The 19,437-nt window shown below is 37.3% G+C and overlaps 1 protein-coding gene across 4 annotated transcripts in view; it reads left to right on the forward strand.

Moving 5' to 3' along the window:
* The window catches only part of LOC145270457 (ribosome quality control complex subunit TCF25-like), a 178,181-nt gene that overhangs the window by 111,205 nt on the left and 47,539 nt on the right, over positions 1-19,437 (forward strand). The window lies entirely within an intron of this gene.

Genomic DNA, 19,437 nt, shown 5'->3' on the forward strand with positions numbered 1-19,437 from the left:
TGTTTGAGGAGAGTCCAGATCAAATGCGTCATATAGTAGGTCCAACATCTCTTCTAGCGGAGTTTCACTTGACTCGTCCGAAGTGTGTTTGCGTATCTGATGGTGATATGTTGGAGTTGTAATGTAGTCCACTTGGAAGTCCTCTGTAAAGTCCCAAGATGTAAACTGAGTGCCATTTCTGACACTTAGCAGTCGACCACTCCGAACCGTGCGAATAACTCATGGAGAGTTTTTATAGTGAAGTCTGTAGTTGGGCTTTTACACCTAAAGACCTTTGGCCACTTAGAGAAACTGTCAACTACTATGAGGTAGCACTGTCCATCAAGTGGTCCCACGTAGTCCACATGTATCCATGACCACAGGTAGTCTGCTATGGGCTAAATTGAATTGGTGGCACTTTAGCAGCTAGTCCACATCACCTGCATGCTTTCATTTTTTCTTCAATATCCGTGTCCATGTTTCTCCAATATACGAACACATTAAACTTTTCATTTTGGTGACACCCAGATGTCCTGTGTGAAAATCCTTTAAGATTTTCTTTTGGAGGGTTGCTTGAACACCTACTCTCTCCCGATATACCTGATCGCATGTAGAGAAAACCCCTGCTACTAATTAATGAGTCTGCAGTTTTTCCTTGGTTTATTCTTATAAAGTTTTCAACTTCTTTCTTTATATGGTCTAGAGTAACAGGGAGCTCTTTCAGTGTTGAATAGGATGGAACTGTGATCGTAGTGATGTGATCAGAGTCTTCTAGTGGTTCACCAGTCTTTGGTATTAACTAGGATAGGCTGTTTACATGTCCTAACCTCTTTGATGGAAGGAACTCCATATCAGTCATAATTCAATAGGATTGTTTTTCATCTTTGGAGCCTGTTTGCCATATGTGTCGGCAACCCTTTCTTTAAGCCAAGGATAGAGATCAGCAGCTTGTGATACGTTTGTAATTTGAAGTGACGTCCATGCAGGTATTTTTGGAATCTTGTTACCACAAAAATGATACTTAAGGATTCTTTCTCTATCTGAGAATAATTCCTTTCCACAGGTCGTAGGGCTCGACACGTGTGCTTATAGGTTTCATAAATGCGTCCAGTATTTTATGCAGGATACACCCCACCCGCCAATTCCATATGCGATGATGTTTAAATCTGGGTTGTAGTTGGTCAGGAATAGTTCCGATGTGAGCACCTCTTTCAGATTTTTGAATGTCAGCTTCCATTCTATGGTCCAGTTCCAAATTGTGTCCTTAAGTTTGTTTAAAGGTGCGTGCAATATGTGCATATTGGGAATGAAGGATTGGTAATAGCTAAGCCTAAAAAACTTTGCAATATTTTTATATTGTAAGGCTCAGGCATATTTGTTATTGCTATGGACCTTTTTGGATCGGGCCATCTACTGTTTTTGCCTATAATCTGTCTTAAGTATTTTATTTTGTCAAGGAAAAATTCACATTTAGTATCTTTAAGTGTGAAACCATATTCATTTATTTATTCGAATACCTGAAAAATGTGTTTTCTATGTTACTCTATAGTTTTGCTTTTCATTAGTATTCGATAGAAAATGGCAGAGTCCTAGAGTTCAAATTTTTGGATCCACTCTGTACCAAAAAGGTTATTAGTGTTTCTTAACACAAATATCTTGAGTTTCAGTGTCTTTCCTTCCAATGTTATGTTAGTAATAACCTCAGCTTTGAATCTTATTCATTCTCCGGTTACTGAATGAGCAACTTTCTTGGTTTTCCAAGGTGGTTTATAATGGACAAATCCGAACCACTGTCAAGTTAGAGTCTAACATCTTTGCCCCCAATTTTTACCATAACATACTTCTGTACATTTTTATCAATCACTTGACTTCTCATTGCTTTTACCTACCTCCTGCAGGATCCTTTTGGTTTGCAATGTGAGGCTTTGTGTCCATTGCATCTGCACAGATCACATTTCCGGAACTGGTATGGATAATTGTTCTGCCAGTGAAGTTATCCACATCTTTTGCATGGGTTATCAGCAAATCTTTTCTTTTTTTTTTTTTTCCAGAAAGTTATGTTTGGCTTTTGTTTGACTGTTGGGAGAGTAAGATTTTTTGTTACTTTGTACCTTTCTAATGTGTGCTACTTCTGCCTCTTCTATATTTTTGGAATCTTATTTCTCCAACATGATCCTTTTGCATTCCTCTGCCAATTGTTGAAGGGTTATATTTGGCTCCCTTTCCATTCTTTTTAGTGTCCGGCATCTGAGTTCAGCATTCTTGGTTAACACTAAGCCTTGAATGAAAATCAGAAGTTAGTCCGAAGTTGTGATAGTGTCTATTTACGACTGAAGCAAATGTGGTGTAATCTTGGCCTTCTTTGCTGGTCAGGTTCATACATTTCCATCTTTTATGAAATAAGCTGGTTTTTGGACAGCATAATTCCATCAAAGATTTCATTGCTTTGTTGAAGGAGAATTTACTTATCTGTTTCAGATGATGTAGTCCACAAACTTATGTTTTGCAGCTCCCAATTTTTGTGATAAAAGATGAACCTTCATCTGCTCGCTCCATGACTGCAATCTATTCTCAATACGTTATCAAATCTGTGAAAACAGGCTTCAAAAGTCAAATCCTCTTCAGGAACATAGTGAAATGTTTCTCATGCTGACCAGATCGCAGTTTGGAAAAAAACATTCTGGCTTAACTCGTTACTGTCTTTATTTGCCATTTAGTTGAGTTAGTAGTTCCAATTTTTCTGCATTTCCATTATTTTTTTCATTGAATTCCTTTCTTTCCTCTACTCTTTCTCTTTTTTCCTCTCCATTTCTCATTGTCTATTTAATTCCTTCTGCATCTTACTCTGCTTTTCTTCAATAAATTTCATCAGTTGCAGTAGTCTTTCATCATTTCCCTTCTGTCTTTATATTTTGTCTCTGCAACTCTAATGTCTGAAGCATCATTTCAAGAAGTTGCCTTGAAAGCTCTTCCAGTTAAATAAATAGAATCACAAGACAAATCCAAGTCTAAAAAAATGAAGTTAAAAATATAAAAAAAAAAGTCTGTACTTTTTAGATAAACAGAAAACTCACAACTTTATGTAAAAGATAGGTAAAATTAATATTCACAAAATTTTCACAAAAACAAAATTTTCGCATGTGGTTTTAACAGAAAGAATGTTCAGTTTTGCATGAAGAACAATAGTCAATTTATTTTAACTCGAAAAAACACAAAGAACTTAGAGTTTTATTTGGAATAAAAACGAATTGAAATCCCTTATCATAACGAAAATCCAGTCGAGTATTCGAGTTGTTCTGAATTCTCGTAATGGAGTGAATGTGGTTTCGATCCTTCATAAAGTTAAAATACTTTTTTTTTCTCATTGTTTTACCAAGAAAAAATGTCATACAGATTATTGACAGACATTTTTAAGGTCACTGTAATTTTTTTTTTTTTTTCTACTCATAGTTTTAAAAAAAAAAAAAACTTTTTCGAGTTTGTTTTTCATCTCGTTGAAAAACTATTGTGGAGCCAATCTTTGTATTTTCAAAGAAGGTAGAAAAAATGAGTTTGTACAGTAAAAGTTGGTTGTTTATCTAAAATAGATCCTTGTGAGTCCTTTTTTAAAATCCTCTCATCGCCAATGTTGTTGTCCAGTTTAAGGGGTCACAATTATAAGGTGAAAGAGTCCTGAGGGTCACTGCAACCAGTTAAACTACAAGGGTACTCTCTGCTTGAAAGTAGAAATGTCTGGAATTATATAAGCCAGACGAATCCATATTGTCCATGGATATGGGGCTGTTAACTACTCCAGAACAAAAATGAATAAAAATCAATTTTTGAAAGACAATTAGCCAACAATTGAGTTTTTCAAAAAAAGAAACTAGAGAGTTCTAATTGTAACAAAAGGGGGATAAATCTTTTCTGGAAACAAAATTTTTGGCCAATTTAGCAAAACTTAATTGTCTTTAAAAAATGTTTCCATTAATAATTAATTTTTTACCTTTTTTTTTTACGTAATTTTTGGATATGTTCATTACCGTGACATGACAATTGAGTGGATACCATATGTTTCACTTCAAATTCAATATTTCAATTTTTGAATTTTGCTACAATAACTAACAACAAAATCACAGATTTCAAGGTAGTTTTACTAAAATAGTCATATTTTAAAACCCAAAAGACCTCAAAATACCACCATTGTGTTTAGAAATTAAAATCCTATCATATATAAATAATAACCTACATGATATATTTAAAGAGTTTTTAGGAAAGTAATAATAAAAATGTTAATACTATGAAATGACCATTTTGCATCTTGTTTTTTTTTTTTTTAACCACCATGATGTTTAAAAGCTTGGTACCACTCCCCTACGAGAGATTTCATTATGAAATTTGATAAACAATCAGAAAAAAAAAACATTAATTTCACTTAGTGTCAAGGGTAAGAAATAAACTGGTCCATCATTTTTTTATTGTCTTTAGCATTATCTGTATCAAACATTTTTTCTAAATATTTTTCATACTCCACATAATAAATTGTTATCATTTTATTATTTTTATGTGTTAAAATAATTCTATGTTGATTTATCTTTTCATCAGTTTTTAATTAGCCTTCCCCCCAAAATAACAAACCCTTTTCAGCAAAAGTAAACAATTTGACTAGCAGTGTTAATAATTATAAGGTAGTTGGCAGCTGTAGCACCAGCCGCTGTTAACTGTTTACTTTGAAATCAATGAGTTTTGTAAACTATGTTTACAAGTTTATTTAAAAAAAAACAACTTTTGTATGTAAAATGAATGCAGTTTGTGGTTCTGTTGTATATTTTTATAGTCACTATATATTGTGAATTTACTAAAGGTAATTGTAGAGAAAAAAATTAATTCATATTACAAGAATAAAATTTTAACCTTACTTCAAAATTCTTAATTTTACTTTAAAAATATAAATATTATCAGAATAAAATGTTAATTATACTTCAAAAACATTAATTTTATTGTAAAAATTCTAATTTTACTTCAAATACAAATTCTAATTTTACTTCAAATGCGAATTTGAATTTTACTTCAAATACGAATTTGAATTTTACTTTACAAATGTAAAGTTGAATTTTACTTTACAAATGTAAAGTTGAATCTTGCTTTACAAATGTAAAGTTGAATCTTGCTTTACAAATGTAAAGTTGAATCTTGCTTTACAAATGTAAAGTTGAATCTTGCTTTACAAATGTAAAGTTGAATCTTGCTTTACAAATGTAAAGTTGAATCTTGCTTTACAAATGTAAAGTTGAATCTTGCTTTACAAATGTAAAGTTGAATCTTGCTTTACAAATGTAAAGTTGAATCTTGCTTTACAAATGTAAAGTTGAATCTTGCTTTACAAATGTAAAGTTGAATCTTGCTTTACAAATGTAAAGTTGAATCTTGCTTTACAAATGTAAAGTTGAATCTTGCTTTACAAATGTAAAGTTGAATCTTGCTTTACAAATGTAAAGTTGAATCTTGCTTTACAAATGTAAAGTTGAATCTTGCTTTACAAATGTAAAGTTGAATCTTGCTTTACAAATGTAAAATTGAATCTTGCTTTACAAATGTAAAGTTGAATCTTGCTTTACAAATGTAAAGTTGAATCTTGCTTTACAAATGTAAAGTTGAATCTTGCTTTACAAATGTAAAGTTGAATCTTGCTTTAAAAATGTAAAGTTGAATCTTGCTTTAAAAATGTAAAGTTGAATCTTGCTTTAAAAATGTAAAGTTGAATCTTGCTTTAAAAATGTACATTTGGATTTTGCGCTTTAAAAATATATATAAATTTTTTTATTTACTCTAAAAATATAAAGTCGATAACCTATTCTAATAAAATGAAATAAAATAAAGTGTGACCAATAAAATCTTAAATTTAATGAAATTTACAAACCATCCTTGTTTGTTAAAACTACATTATATGTCCACTATCAATCTCTTATTCCTTGAGTTATTTCTGCTCGTGTGATGAGGATTATATCTTGATTTTACTTTAATTTTTATTATGTAATCTCTATCAACTAGTTTTCCAAAATTATTATGGGTGCCTGTCTTCTTTTGTTTAAACAAATTTTACTAATGGGCTTTATTATATAATATTAGGTTAAGAAGTTATTGTGGAATTTTTAATTTTGATTTCAGATGATGTATTTTCAAATAAGTTTTCATTACCTTTACTTCATATATTATTTTAAAGAGCGTTTTTCATTTAAATTACAACTGTTTTAAAACAATTATGTCTTCTTTTCAGAACGTTGAATACAAGTAGTAGGTAGGCTCTGCCTATCACCTGGCTTCCATACTCCTTTGCCTAGTAGCCAGGAGCAGAGGTGCAATCACAAGAACTCATTAGAGTGCTTGGCCTTGTTTTCTGATTAGGGCTATGAATGCTGTTCCCCACACTTGCCTCATTCCCTCTCCCTAAAAACTGGGTATCTTGTGGGTGCTTGTTTACTATGTATGCTAATGTGATTGGTCCGGGCCACTTCTCTGACAGGTTTGAGGGTACCGGTTTGACAGTTGTTTGGCTGCTGTAGTCAAACTGACAGGGCCCTAACTCTTTGGTAGTACTTAAAGCAGCTGCTCTATCATAATTTGTATAATATCTGGATGATTTTAGAGCCATGTCGCACATGGAAAGGAACCCTACACTCATCTCCAGTGGGCATTCCTAAGGCCACATTCCTGTGGATGAGAAGTTAGCTGATGGTCTACTTGTGTTGCATGATGGTGGCAATGCACATCCCCTTTGCCTAGCATCCATCACCCTAAACTTAAATTATAAAAATGACAGCTCAGTCCAAATAACAATCAAACCAAACACTCATTTGAACAACAATTCGCCTCCTCCCTTAAGGCTCGTATTTACAAATATTCATGGACTTAAAACTAATTTAGACAAGGTAGAATCATTTCTCTTAGCAAACTCTCTGGATATCAAATGCACTAAGTGAAACTAACTTGCACTTTTCCATCCCCTCTTACCACTTTAACATTTTTTTTTTTTTAACATGGAGTTCACTACTTATCAAGGCTCAGAAGCCACTCGAGGGGAGAGGGATAAGGGTTATTTTGTGTACAGTAATCAATGGGATATTGTTGTAGTATTCGTTAGTACTGGAGATTTGATAAAGTGTCATTACTGAAGGGGGCAGTTCATCAGGAATTTATTTATGTTGGATTTGAAGACATCCATGTTGAAGTCAAGGAGAGAAACAGGCAAGCGGTAGAGTTTCACAGGTGTGCAATTCTAAGAAAGAAGCTTCTACATTTTGATTTAGGCACAGATAAACAGTGAGAAAAATTTTTGACAGTGGTTTCAGCTAGACGGGTGTTTATCGTGAAAGATTGGCGAGGGGGCCAGAAATTGGAGCTCAGATGAGCACTTCCCATGGAAATAAGGATAAAACAAAGACAGGCTCGCAACGTCTCTTCTGTGGGAGAGATGTTGCAGGGAAGAGAAAAGGACATCCCCCACTAAACCACAAAGTCTATTTTGTACTCTGTCAAGGCAGGATAGGCTTTTAGCAGCTCCTGCCCAGATGTGGCAGCAGTATTCCATCCTTGGACGTACTTGGCTTTTATATAGATAGAGAATTGCATCAGTAGTGAAATATCTTCTGCAGCGGTAGAAGGATCCCACCATTTTTCCAGCGACCTTGGCAACAGACTTGTTGTACGTGTTCCATTTCAGATCAGGAGTAAAGGTCAAGCCCAGAAGATTGTCAAAACATGGGGCCTCCCCTAGATGAAAGCCATCCATTTCAATTGATGCTAGATGGGAATCAGAGCGTTAATAATGTAAAGATAAGAGCTTGGTTTTAGATGCATTAACCAGCCACGTCTTCCCCCACTATACCACGCGCTCGAGGTCAGAGGAGACAGAGAGAACTTTGTTATTTACAGCCTTTGATGTGTTGCCGTAGATGGTCATGTCATCAGCATAGATGTCAACAAATGATTTAAGTATGTGTTTTGGGAGATCATTGATGTAGATCAGGAAGAAAGTTGGGCCCAGGATGAACCCCAGAGGGACTCCAGCATTAATACTGCAGGCCTCTGATATCTGCCCATCAATCACTACTCTTATGAACCTATCAGAGAAATGATTTAATGATTGAGAAAACATTTCCAGTTATACCATAGCTGGAAATCTTGTGAAGTAGGCCTTTATGCCATACCTTATCGAAGGCCTTAGATATGTCAAGATCAATTTTTTTTTTTTTTAATTTTTTTTTTTATTCAATTTTCACCCCAAACAAGGCACAGTGCCACTTTGAAGCAGGGGGCTACTATTAGGGAATTAATTAGCGGGGTCATTATGAAGGGAGAAGAGTAGAAAGATGTTTGTTAACATTACACTTGAACTTCTGCATATCATTGCAGTTGGGAAAGCAGAATCCCGGAAGGGAGTTCCAAAGACCCGCAGTTCTGGGGAAGAAACTATTGGAGTAAAAGGCTTTCTTGCACCTAGGGATCTCCACTGTAAAGGGATGAGACTTAGTAGCTTGTCGGGTTTGTCGGGGGTAGTTACGTCGGGGAGGTACAAGTGTTTGCAGTTCGTCAGAGCATTCACCATTAAAGTATTTGTAGAACAGGCAGAGGGATGCAACATCTCGTCGATGGGACAGAGGTTGAAGCCCAGATGACAGTTCAGGACCTATCAGGTTTGCGACTCTTTTTTGAACCCTGTCCAGGAGCGAGAGACAAGCAGCAGATGCACCAGCCCAGATGTGACAACAGTACTCCATACATGGGCGAATGGTTGCCTTATAGAGGTATAGGATACTGGCAGGCGTAAGTAGTTTTCTAGCACGGTAGAGGGAGCCAACCTTCCTTGCAGCAGCCTTGGCAATGCTCTCAATGTATCTATTCCAGTTCATATTCCCTGTAAACGTTAGGCCGAGGAGTTTAAAAGAAGTACTTTCAGGCAATGTGTTCTTGGCCATTGCTATTGGTGGTAGAGAAGGTTTCTTGTAGTTATTGAAGGAAACAAGCTTAGTCTTAGCAGCATTGAATGAGACCAACCATTTTTGTCCCCATTCCACTACGGATTGGAGGTCATCCTCTAGTGTTTCTGCCATTTTCTTGGATATGTGTTCATTTGTTTTCCCCTCATATCTGTTATAGAGAGTGGTGTCATCGGCAAATATACCCATCTCCGAAACAATATTATCAGGGAGGTCGTTTATGAATATCAGGAACAATAGAGGTCCAAGGATAGACCCCTGAGGCACTCCCGCATTTATGTCATATTGTTTGGATGTACGTCCGTCGAGGACAACTTTGATTTTTCTATTACTTAAGAAGGATTTAATTACGTTATGAATTCTTCCAGTGATTCCATATGATCTAAGTTTCCTTAGAAGACCATCGTGCCATACCCTGTCAAAAGCCTTAGATATATCAAGGGCCACCGCTCTACCCTCCCCTGTTTTATCCAATGAACGGTATATACGTTCAGAAACTACAGTTAAGATATCTGCTGTTGAACGGGCTTGCCTGAATCCATATTGTTTGTCAGTCAAGAGTTTAGCAGCTGTTAGGTGCTGGACTAGGGCTTTATTAACTAAGGACTCAAATATTTTGGCGAAAAGCGGGAGGAGGCTAATGGGGCGATAATTTAGTGGGTCAGTTCTTTCACCAGAATTCTTGAAGACTGGTACCACAGAGGCGGTTTTCCAGCAGTCGGGAAAACAAGATTCGTTAAGGCATTTATTGTAAAGTTTGGACAGAACTGGAGCAACCTCGGCAGAGCATTTTTTTAATAGCACAGCCGGGATGAGATCTGGTCCACATGCTTTAGAGGTGTCTAGGTTTTTTATAATAGCATGTACCTGAGAAGGGGTGATTTTCAAGTCGTCAAGTGTGGCGTCTGTTCGCAGAGGAAAATCAGGGAGTGAGTGGTGTACCGAGTTCAGTGTGGAGTTTGAGGCAAACCGACTGGCAAGCAGATTAGCCTTGTCAGTTGCCGTGCAAGCAACCTCATGATTGTTTGTTAGTGGGGGAATAATTGACTGTCCATTATTAACTACGCTGTTGTAGATTTTCCAAAAATCCCGGGTTCCTAATTTCTGTGCTTCGATGCGCTTTCTGGTGGTTTCAGAGTAATCTGACTTAGCTGTGTCTATCACTCTCTTACAATTATTTCTAGCTTCTATAAACTTCTGTTTATTTGAGCTGGACTTATGTCGGTTGAATCTGCGGAACGCATGCTGCCTTTGACAAATGGCAGCTGCACAAGCAGAAGTAAACCATTGGGGGGAGTGGGGCTTGCTATAGTATTTCCGTGCGGGAACATGTGCTTCAATAGCAGTTTTGAACCATTCAGTTGTCTCATTTGCACACTGTTCCGCTGGAAGAGTAAAGATATTTTGCCATGGGGCATCTCTGATGAGCTCCCTGATGGCTTCCCAATCAGCCTTTTTGTAATACCTCGTTGTTTTGAGTAGTGGGTCTTCAGTTTTAGGGCGAGAATTTAGGCTGATTTCTACCATTATCACAGCGTGATCAGCATTCCCGAGTGGGCTATGGGCATTTGTTGTACAGTCATTGGGAACTGTTGTCAGAAAGAGATCTAGAAGTGAGGCATGTTGATCGTGCTGGTCTGGGAAACGTGTCGGAAATGTAACCATCTGAGATAGGGAATGAGATATAGAGAAGCTATATGTGGCGCTACCAGCTACGTCTGTGTGATTTGAGAATCCTAGCCAGTTACTGTGGTGGACATTGAAGTCACCAAATACATGTATTTGTGCGCTAGTATCGAGGGAGAGTGCTATATCTATGCTGTCTGAGACTTTGTTTATTAGGGTACAGTCTTGGTTTGAGGGAGAGCGGTAGAGAAAATATAAGTAGCTAATATTGTGTTGCATATTTAGTCTGAAGCACATAAAGGCCTGGCCCTCTGATTCTAGTTTTATTTCTCTAGTTAGGGGGAGGGTGTTTCGAATATAGACTCCAAGTCCATGCATATGTCTGTCCGAGTCCTTACGGTAGAGTGGGAGATAACCAGGCATGTTAAAGTGGTTAGAGGGTATGGAGGAGTGAAGGTTAGTTTCACTTAATGCTAAGATATCCGGGGTGTTTACAAGGAGAAATGACTCAACATCATCTAAGTTAGTTCTAAGCCCGCGGATATTAGTAAATGCAAGCCTCAAGGGAGGAGGCAGGTTGGTTTTCTTTGAGTTTGGTCCTGGTTTAAACGTAACTTTTGCTTGAGCTGTCATTTCATTTTATTTTATTTAAAAGTTTCAGTTAGGGTGGATGAGTGAGGGGATGCTGGACAAGTAGTTGTGCAGAATACCAGACATGCAATACAAGTAGACCATCAGCTGTCCTCACCCACAGGATTGTGGCCTCAGGAAAGCCCACCGGGGATGAGTGCAGGGTCCCTTTCCATGCGCGACATGGCACTACAAACATCCCGATATTTTACAACTGTTGATGGAGCAGCCGCTCTAAGCGCTACCGAAGAGTTAGGGCTCCTGTACTATCAGTCGGAAACAGCAGCCAGGAACTGTCAATCCGGTACCCTCAATCCATTAGGCAAAGCCAGCCCAGTCCAACTGCACTGACATATATGGCACTGAAGCACCCCACTGTGTCCAGTTTAGGGGGATGGGATGTGGCAGGAGTGGGGAAAAGCGGCGTTCATTACCCTAGTCAGGAAACAAGGTCAACCACTGGGTGATTCAAGCGAGTCCCTGTGATAGTACCTCTACGCCTGGCCAATAGGCAAAGAAGGAGTATGAAAGCCGAGCGATAGACAGAGTCTATCTCCTCCTTAAGCAGTTTAGGTTTGCCAACCGGTGATTTGTTTGAGTCACCAGCTCTAGGAAGGTTGTCGTCCAGGACTGAAGAGACCTCCCTCCCCTAGGTTTAGTTTCAGAGTTTTCCTTCTCCTAGACGGATGGCCTGGGAAGACCTACGGGTCCATCAGCTCCGAGGGGGTTCGCCCCGCGCCTGGGTCCTAATCCAGGTATTTCTGCGACCCCGCATGGGTAGTTAATATTTATTAGTTATTTAGGTTAATATCTCCTGGAAAATCGGGCATTTAGGTTAGCTTCTACAGAAGATTTTCACTCCTCAAGTGTGGTTTAAAAAGGGCATTATTATGCTGTCCATTTTCATTTATACTGAGAGAGGGCATACGTAAAAATTCATGCAGTGGAAGCAGTTAAATTTGCTACAGTATTGGATCGAGAGAGTCGAGTTGATGTATGGTTAGATATAGTTTTGTAAGTTTAGCAATGTATGGTTAGATATGGTTTAGTAGGTTTAGGAATGTATGGTTAGATATGGTTTAGTGGGTTTAGGAATTAGGATAAAGTGCTAGAGTATGATCTACTTTCTATTAGAAATTCTGATTTGGTGCCCAAACCGGACATTTAGTAAGACTGAAAGATTAGATATGTTCAATATAGAGACAAGAGAACATTTGATATGGAGTACAGTTATACCTGATAGATATAGGTTATTGCATATTCTGTAAGTATAGTAAAAGTATAGATGGATGGATAAGTAGTATTGTATACGAATGCATGGAATTTTAGACAATTTGAGTAAGTTGCCTTTAGACTACAACTAAGGAGAATGACTTCGCCTTTCTCTTAATATCCGGAAGTTTTTATTTCAATGAGTACCGGTTTAGTTTGTGTAATAATTATTGCAATACTATCTCTTAATAAAGAGATATTAACGGTTACTGTTCATTATAGATTACTTTAAGTCAATGTATTGGACTAAGGCTAGTAAGTATTTACTTAGAAGCTTGGTTATGGGTTGGGAGTTATAATCGGGAGCATGCCTAGGAAATTTTAGGTGTTAATGGGTATCGATTTGCGAGTTTGTTAAGGTCAAGGGCGGAGAGCAAGGCCCCATCTAAGTTACGTGAGACGGATTTGTTTAGTGTCAACTTAGGAAGTAGAGCAGATTTGATTTGTTAGTGATCAGGAGAAAGAGAATTTAAGTAAAAAATAATAAGGTTTGTCATGCAAAACAGACAAGGCAGTCATCTTGGAGGTAAAGTATCTATAGGAGGTACTTGCTTAGTATACAAGCAGCAGTATTTTGTAGTTTGGAGAGGAATTTTAGGTACAATAGTTTCATGACTTATTGCAAAAGTCCGTAGTCAAGGTGAGGGACGATGTACTTCTAATATTGAAACTGGGTTTTTCTAATTTTAAAAGTAGTTGACTAGAGTGTTATTAGGTGTTCTACTTTGCTTAGGGATAGAATAAAGATTTAAGGTAATATTCAGGGTGATATAAGCAGTTTCATGAGGATTGGATATATGATCACTGGATGTTGAACTGCTCAGGAGGATTCTTGTATCAATTAAGAAGGATGTCTTGGTGATATAAGATTTGAGAAATTAAGAGTCTGGGGATACAGAGAGCTTTGAGCCGATGAGGATTCAGTATAGGCGATTGTATATAGGTAACAAAGGTGGTTTAGTTTAGTACGCACGTATTGTACATATTAAGTATACTGCTTCAGTTCAATCCTCTAACGCAAAGGAAAATCCGTTTGCATTCCGGTTTGCAATTTTGTCAAGAGGGGAAATTTAAAAACAGCTTATCTAATTGTTGATGATATCAGTTTATAGACAATAGTATAGACTGATAAATTGTTGTGTAAGGCATAAGAGCCCCTCATCTTCAGATGAGATGATGGATCACGAGCATAAGTTCGGAGCAGGGATCCGGAAATGAAATGGACGTGTACAAGCAAGGGGGGGGGTCACTGATGTTTATAACTTTTTATTTTTTTTTCTTAAAAAAAAAAAAAAAAAAAAAAAAAAAAAAAATTTTTTTTTAAATTTTTTTTTTCGATGGCTGATTATATTAAGTATCGTACTTAAATAAAGTTTTCATGTCCTCTAAATAACTTAGCATAATTTCTTTTTTTACCGAGTTTGTCTTTACTATAGCATTGACTTATTAATTAAGTGACATGGCATTGTTAGCGGCAAAATAGTCTATTTAAGTGAAGAAAAGTTATCGGTTACAATATGCCTGAAAATGGAAAGAATATTAGCTTTAAATTATATGCGAACAGTTAGGAATTTTTACTTAGCTTTGGTTTTTTTTTTTCTTGGATACTCGAGGCTAAAAAGCATGGTGGTCGTTTGTTTCACTTGGCCTCATACGGTCAAATGGCACTTGTGGTACCAAGATGCTATCTAATTAGGGAGACGGTGTGGGCTGATTTAGAGGGAGGGGGGGTCACTTAGTGAAAAGTGTTCCAGTTGGCGGCGCGACATATTTCTTTACATGTGTATCGTTTTTAGGGGTATTAATGTTAACAATTGAATACGCGTTTCAAACAAATATGATGGAAATAAAATATTAATAGATATAACGTAAAAGTAATGGCATATATAACGTACAAGGTGAAAAGCGGAAAAAACTGAAAAGGAAATGTGCAGTTGAAAAGTACAGCTTTAGGAAAGAATTTAAATAATAAACTTACGGTGCGTAAGGATTCGTTGAAATAAGTTTTAACCGTCGTGAAGGAAAACCATCAATAAATTGAGAATCATAGAGTTTTAGGTTTAATTCAATAAATCTAATTATTTATAGGTTTTTTTTTTAATATATGCAATAATTGAACATGCAATAAGTCTGGATTTATAACACGGTGGAAATGATATTTAAATAAGGTTTTCATGTCCTCTAAATAACTTAGCATAATTTCTTTTTTTACCGAGTTTGTCTTTACTATAGCATTGACTTATTAATTAAGTGACATGGCATTGTAAGCGGCGAAATAGTCTATTTAAGTGAAGAAAAGTTATCGGTTACAATATGCCTGAAAATGGAAAGAATATTAGCTTTAAATTATATGCGAACAGTTAGGAATTTTTACTTAGCTTTGGTTTTTTTTTTTTCTTGGATACTCGAGGCTAAAAAGCATGGTGGTCGTTTGTTTCACTTGGCCTCATACGGTCAAATGGCACTTGTGGTACCAAGATGCTATCTAATTAGGGAGACGGTGTGGGCTGATTTAGAGGGAGGGGGGTCACTTAGTGAAAAGTGTTCCAGTTGGCGGCGCGACATATTTCTTTACATGTGTATCGTTTTTAGGGGTATTAATGTTAACAATTGAATACGCGTTTCAAACAAATATGATGGAAATAAAATATTAATAGATATAACGTAAAAGTAATGGCATATATAACGTACAAGGTGAAAAGCGGAAAAAACTGAAAAGGAAATGTGCAGTTGAAAAGTACAGCTTTAGGAAAGAATTTAAATAATAAACTTACGGTGCGTAAGGATTCGTTGAAATAAGTTTTAACCGTCGTGAAGGAAAACCATCAATAAATTGAGAATCATAGAGTTTTAGGTTTAATTCAATAAATCTAATTATTTATAGGTTTTTTTTTTAATATATGCAATAATTGAACATGCAATAAGTCTGGATTTATAACACGGTGGAAATGATATTTAAATAAGGTTTTCATGTCCTCTAAATAACTTAGCATAATTTCTTTTTTTACCGAGTTTGTCTTTACTATAGCATTGACTTATTAATTAAGTGACATGGCATTGTAAGCGGCGAAATAGTCTATTTAAGTGAAGAAAAGTTATCGGTTACAATATGCCTGAAAATGGAAAGAATATTAGCTTTAAATTATATGCGAACAGTTAGGAATTTTTACTTAGCTTTGGTTTTTTTTTTTCTTGGATACTCGAGGCTAAAAAGCATGGTGGTCGTTTGTTTCACTTGGCCTCATACGGTCAAAATGATTGCCCTAGAAAGGAAGCCTTTGTCAAGAGATTCGCTAATCCTATGAGATATAACTGTTACCACATCTGCTGTAGATCTAGCAGAACGGAAACTATATTGCATGTCACTAAGAAGGTTATTTCTGCTGAGGTAGTTGAATACTTCTCTATTTAATATGGATTCCAGCAACTTACTCATGACACACGAGACTTATTGGTCTGTACTGAGAGGGAGATGACTGATCACCTGAATTCTTAAATACAGAGCATACTGATGACGTTTTCCAGGGTGTTGGAAAGCACTTGTCCTTAAGGCAACGCTTAAACAGTTTAGTAAGTATGGGAGCAAGTTCTGGTTGAAGCTTTTTAACACTATAATTGCGATGGCGTCAGGGCCAGTTGCTTTACTGGAATCAAGGTTTTTGATTAGCTTGGCGACCCCACGCATAGATATTTGTATGTTACCTAGCTTGTTCTGTGTTATAGGAGGAAATATGGGGAGTTGATGGCCTTCGTCGCATAGGGTAGAATTAGCTGCAAAGTTCTTGGCAAATAGTTTGGCCTTGTCTGATGCTGACGAGATGACCTCAGGTCCATTGATAATGGTTGGGATAGAACGCACGCTTCTGTTCAGGATCCTATTTGTTATTTGCCAAAACTGGTGGGAACCAAGCGGCTGATCAGCTCCTTTGGATTTAACACACTGAGCATAGCTCTCTTGCATTTTTTATTACTCTTTTACAGTGGTTGCTGGCATTCCTGAAAGCAGCTTTAGTTTCAGTGCATCTATTACATTGGTAGCTATGGAAAAAGTGATTTCTGTGCGGGATGGCAGTAGCACATTCAGGGGAGAACCATGGCTGGCTGTTAGGTTTTTGTTGGAATTTTTTGGATGGTATGAATCGGTCTATGCCTACAATTAACCATTCGGTCAAGTCTGATACTATAGAGGACACATCCTTTTTAAACATGGAATGCAGAGGTAGATCAGATATGAATGTACGGAAACTATCCCAATCAGCCATAGAGTCTCGATATACAGTACGGTGGAGAGGTACGTCTGAGGACTTATTACATTTTATTTTTATCTTAACTAATACAACGGAGTGGTCAGAGGATCCTAAAGGAGATAGAACAGAACATTAACATAGCTCAGGGGAAGTTGAGAGAAAAAGGTCTAGAAGGCGGTAGTATCTGACACATGTGTGGGCTTGCAAACAATCTGAGTGAGGTCATAGGCAATGGCAAAATCATGACAGAACTTCCCCTCATCATCTCTCTTATTTGAGTAGGTCAGCCATTTCACGTTATGGATATTGAAGTCACCGCAAATGTGAATGTTAGCCGAGGGATGTGCAGCCAGGATGTTGTCTATTTTCTCGGATATACTCTTAAAGATAGTAACTCCGCTGTTGTGGGTGCAATAGAGGGCAAATATAAATGCAATGATGTAAGCAAGTGCAATCCGAAAGCACATATAATGTAAATTAGGGTCTTCTCTGGAGATATCCCTGCCACACGGGAAGCCATCTTTAATGTAGGCACGTATTCCATGCCCATGGTGATCTTGGGGGTCAGATATCTGGTTATCTTCCACGTTGTCGTAAAGACTCGGACAGACACATGCAGGGCTTGGAGTCTATATTCGTAACACCCTCCCCATAACTAAGGAATCTAAACTAAAATCAGATGACCAGGCCTTCATGTGCTTTAGATTAATTTTACAACATAACATTTTCTTTATCGCTCTCACTTGACCCAAGACTGTACTCTAATCAATCATGTCTCTGACAATATAGCTGTAGCACTCTCCCTAAACACTAGTGCTCAAATACATGTATTTAGTGACTTTAATGTCTACAACAGTAGTTGGCTTAATTTCTCTAACTACACTGACACAGCTGGTAGCATCATACATAACTTTTCTATATTCCATTCCTTGACAGACAGTAACCTTCCCGGCCCATCTCCCAGATCATCAGAACCACAATCCTTACTTCTGGACTTATTTCTAACTAAAGTTCCTGAGGATTTCATAACAAATGTCCATTGCTCTCTTGGGAATGCTGATCCTGCTGTGATAATGATGGATATCATCCTAAACTCTTGACCTCAGGTTGAAGAGCCACTGCTCAAAATGACAACGTACTACATAAGGCTGACTGGGAGGCTATCAGAGATCACATAAGAGATGCTCTATGGGGAAATATCTTTCTTCTTCCTGCTGAACAGTGCACAAATGAAACCACTGAATGGTTCAAAGCAGTAATTGAAGCACATGTTCCATGGAAATTCTGTAGCAAACCCCACTCCCCAATGGTTTACTTTTACTTGCGCAGCTGCCATTGCTCAAAGACAACATATATACTGCAGATTTATCCGACATAAATATAGTACAAATAGACAAAAGTATATAGAGGTAAGAAAGAAATAGCCACAGCCAAGAGAGAATATACCGAAACCACTGCAAAATGCATTGAAGCACTGGTTTAGAAACTCGTGACTTCTGGAAAATAGTCAATAATGGGCAATCAACAATTCAATCTTGAAGTTGCTTGCCCATCGGTTTGCCTGCAACTCTATTTTGGACCGAGTAAACCACTCCCTCTCAGATTTTCCTCTGCGGAAAGAAACCACACTAGATGATCTGAAACTCATCCTTTCTCAAGTACATGATAGCATGAAAAATGCAAAAGCATGTGAACCTGATCTTATCCCGACTGTACTATAAAAAAAAATGCTCTGCTGAGGTTGGTCCAGTTCTCCAAACTTTTCAACAAGTACCTTAATGAATCTTGCTTTCCTGACTGCTGGAAAACCGCTTCTGTGGTACCAGTTTACAAGAATTCTGGAGAAAGAACTGACCCATTAAATTATCGCCTCATTAGCCTCCTCTCTCTCTTCACCAAAATATTTGAGTCCATAATTAATCAAACTCTAGTCCACCACCTCATAGCTGCTAAATTTCTGTCCAACCAACATTGAGTTTACACAAGCTCGTTCTACTGCAGATATTCTAACTGTAATCTCTGAACATATATACAAAAAGAATAAAGAAGGGGAAACTAGGGCAGTAGCTCTAGATATATCTAAGACCTTTGACAGGGTATGGCACGATGGTCTTCTCATGAAAACTAAATGCTATGGTATTACTGGACGAATACTCAACATAATTAAATCCTTCTTAAGAGAAGAAGCTAAGTTGTTCTTGATGTTCGTGCGTCAAAACAATATGATACAAATACAGGTGTACCGCAGGAGTCATTCTATGTACGTTTGTTATTCCTGATATTCATAAATGACCTCCCTGATCAAAATTGTCTTTGAGATGGGTATATTTGCTGACGGCACCATGTTAACAGCACATAACAGACATGAGAGGGAAATGAATGAATATATATCCAAGGCAATGGCAGAAACTCTATAGGAAGACCTCCAGTCTGTGGTGAAATGGGGACAAAAATGGATGGTTACATTCAGTGGTGCCAAGACTAAGTGCCTTTCCTTTAATAACTACAAGAAACCTTCTCAACCACTAATGGTACATTACCTGAAAGTACTTCTTTCAAACTCCTCGGCTTAACGTTCACAGAGAATATGAGTTGGAACAGATACATTGAGTGCATTTCCAAGGCTGCTGCAAAGAAGATGGGCTCTCTCTACCATGCTAGAAAGTTACTTACGCCTGGGAGTATCCTGTACCTTTACACACCACCAT

Source organism: Euprymna scolopes, chromosome 1 (genome assembly GCF_053919585.1).
Source record: "Euprymna scolopes isolate OS-2025 chromosome 1, ASM5391958v1, whole genome shotgun sequence".
Taxonomy (NCBI): Eukaryota; Metazoa; Mollusca; class Cephalopoda; order Sepiida; family Sepiolidae; genus Euprymna; species Euprymna scolopes.